The following is a 3,643-nucleotide window of genomic DNA, read 5'->3' on the forward strand; positions in this document are numbered from 1 at the left end:
GAATAATATTTCTCTTTATTATCCTGACTTGTTTCACCTTGCAAAATGTCCTCTAGAACCATCCATGTTACTGCAAATGGCAGGATTTTATCTTTTATTTTTTTATTACCAAGAAATATTCCATTTTGTGTTTATACCACATCTGTCAATGGGCACTTAGGACATTCCCAGCTCTTGGCTATTGTGAAAAATGCTGCAACAAACATGGTTATCCATTTATTTCTTCAAATTTCAATACTTATATTCTTTGGGTAAATACCTAAAAGTGGGGTAAACAGATTATCTGTACTTGTTAGTCACCTGATTACATTTCCTTCTTTTTTAAAAATCTACATAATTATGCATATAAGAACTGGGGTGTAAGTGAGAGCAGTGAGTGATGAGAGGATTCATCAGAGAGAGTGGGGAGCAGAACAGGCAGATCTACTGAAATGCACTGCTGAGGGGAGCAGCGCATAAGACAGTAGAAGTCTGCTAAGCCATGTGTGTTAGCTCCCTGGCCAGCTGGGGATTTAACTCATGCTACAGTGGCTAGCGACAGCTTGATAGTACTGTGTTTTTAGCCTCTCTGCCACCAACAAGGCCCCTGATTGGATTTCCTGACCAATAACTCTCCTATATGCTAGTAATAACCTATGAGCAAATCTAAGAGAATATGTAGGACACACTCCTAATGGTGACAAAAAATATATATATAAATATATTTTATGAACTATTTAAGGAAATAGGAAAACATGCATAAAACTATTGATGGATATAAAAAAAGATTTTAATAAATCCCAATTATATTATATTTCAGTAAAAGAACAAAAAATTTATGTAAAAAATTTTTACTATCGTGGATAATTTGATGTGTCATGTCTAAACCATTGTTCCCATTTGGGGGCCAGCACTAAATGTAGTTGTGGAGAAATTTTTTCAATAGGATTACCACTCAAATCGGCAGACATTGAGTGAAGCATAGTAACCTTCTCACTGCAGGTGGGTTCTATTCAAACAATTGAAGACCTTAAAAGAAAACACTGAGGACCCTCAACGTAAAAATAATTCTAGTGCCTTTAGATTTGAGAATACAATATCAAATCTTTCCTGGGTTTCCAGTTTACTAATCTGGCTAGCCCCACAGTCATAGGAGAAAATTCTTTCAAATCTTTCCTCCTCTATAGACACATATCCAGTGATTCTGTTTCTCTGGAATAACTCTGACTAATACAGCTGTGTTAATTCTCTCATAACTCTAAATATTTCAGATAAAGTCAGTGAAATGATCATCAGAATGAAAATGTTGAAGAGGCATTGATGATTTTATATGTGTGGAAGGGTCTTCTGACTACATTACTTTAAATTTTTGAAAAATAAACAAATATAAATATCCTTGTCTCACTGCTGATGGCCTGATTTATTGCCAGTTTGTCCATCTCTGATAGAAATGCTTTCATTAACCACAGTTCTGATTAGGTGTATGGCCAGGGCACTGACTGCTCATCTCACTCAGGTTTTTGCCAAAGGTGTAAAATTTGGTGCAGATGCCAAGCCTTAATGCTTCGAGGTGTAGCTTTTTTAGCTGATATTGTGGTGTTTACTATAGGGCAAAAGGGAACAACAGTGATAGCTAACCAGAGATGGAGAAGTCCCAAAGTAACAAAAGATAGTGTGACTGTTACAAATCCCATTCACTTAAAAGATAAATAAAATATTGGCACTTAACTTGTTCAAGATATTGCCATTTACACAGATAAAAAGACTGGGGTTGTTACCACTACTGCCACTGCATTGGCTAGCTGTATTGCTCTTGCCAAGGAAGGCTTCAAGAAGAATAGCAACAGTGCTAGTCTAGTAGAAATATGAAGAGGTGTGATGTTAGTTGCTGATGCTGTAATTGTTGAACTTAACAATCAGTCAACAATCCCTGAAGGATTATCTCACATTGCTGTGATTTCTGCAAATGGAAACCAAGCAATTGACAACATCATTTCTGATGCAATGGAAAAGGTGGAAAGAAAGGGCATCACAGAGTAAAGGATGGAAAAATGGATGCTATGAATGTTGAGTTAGATTGTGAATTCCAAGATGTCTATTTCTATGGAATAAAAAGACAATTTCTAACAACCAGTCAATTGTACTTGCTCTTGCAGTTTCCAGTGCCCAATATAAGTCTCTGATCAGATGTGCTACACATGTTCATGAGGACGCTTTGAGTACCCTTATTTTGAATAAGTTAAAAGTTGATCTTCAAGTTGTACCAAAGCTTCACATTTGGGTTACAATAGAAACAACCAGATTAAAGATGTAGCTATTACTAGTGGTAACAAAGTATTTGGAGGAGGATTTACTGTAAATCTTAAAGATGTTAAACCTCATAACTTCTAAGAAGGAGAGGGAATTTTGACCAAAGATACTGTTGAAAGGGAAAATTGACAAGCTAAAATTGAAAAAAAAAAAAAAGTATTCAAGGAATCACCAAGCAATTAGCTGTCACAACTAGTGAATATAAGAAGGAAAAACAAATGAACATCTGGCAAACCTCTTAGATGGAGTAGCTGTGTTGCAGTTTGGTTGTTCAAGTGATGTTGAAGCAAATGAAAAGAAAGACAGATTTACAGATGTCCTCGATGCTACAAGAGCTGCTGTCAAAGAAGGCATTGTTCTGGGAGAAAGTTATGTTCTGCATTGGTGTGTTCCAGCTTTGACCCATTAAATTCAGCTAATGAAAATTTAAAAAAAAAAACATATAGAACTTATTAAAAGGACACTCAAGTACACTGCAGTGATTATTGCTGAGAACGCAGGTGTTGCAGGATCATTATAAATGAGAAAATGTTGTGGATTTCCTCAGAAGTTGGCTATAGGATACTATGACTGGAGATTGTGTGACTATGATAGAAAAAAAAAAAAAGGATCACTGATTCAACCAAGGTTGTAAGAACTTCTTTAATCTTTTTTTGTTTTTGAATTTTTATTTATTTATTTGTTTTTACATCGTTCTTCATTTTGTGCAGTTTTCATCTAGGTTGTAATCCCCATGGACTTCCCAACACCACTTCACCCATGTGCTAGTACCATAGTCATGTGTGCTCTTCCTGCCCCAGTTTTGATAATGTCTCTGGTTTATAGTTATTCGTTGTTTTTCATTTTTACTTTATTAGATTCTATTGAAGTAGCCTTTCTGTGATTACACCAGAAGCTGTCATTACAAAAATCCCTTAGGAAGAGGACTCTGAAATAGGTGGAATGAGAGGTTGTATGGAAAGTGGTATGTTCTGTTTCCTAAAGTAGTGATTTAGCATGATGTATGCATTGTAAGTGGATGCCCAAAGCAGTGTACCTCATCTATAACTTCAAGTGAGTCAATTGAAGTAAATGACTGGAAAAAAGACTGGCTGAACTTTAAGAAAAATCACTATAATCATCACTATATATTTGAATTATATAGTGGCCTACTGCTGTCATTTTCCATGCCCACAGATAATTTAGTTTGTGTTTTTTAATAAAACATTTGTATTTTCCTGATAATTGCGTGTAAGAGCCATGCACCAATGTATCATTTTCACCTTAAATCACTAAAACATGTTTATTACTATTCTGTTAAAATCAGAATTTTAGTGCTTGCTATCACTGGATGAGAAGAAGCAGTCTTTCTGTG

The 3,643-nt window shown here is 35.4% G+C and overlaps 1 pseudogene; it reads left to right on the plus strand.

Annotated features, from left to right (window-relative positions):
- Positions 1-1,429: 1,429 nt before the first annotated feature.
- Positions 1,430-2,859, plus strand: LOC101633312 (annotated as a pseudogene).
- Positions 2,860-3,643: the final 784 nt, after the last annotated feature.

Source organism: Condylura cristata, unplaced genomic scaffold (genome assembly GCF_000260355.1).
Source record: "Condylura cristata isolate star-nosed mole 26May11 unplaced genomic scaffold, ConCri1.0 scaffold00005, whole genome shotgun sequence".
Lineage (NCBI taxonomy): Eukaryota > Metazoa > Chordata > Mammalia > Eulipotyphla > Talpidae > Condylura > Condylura cristata.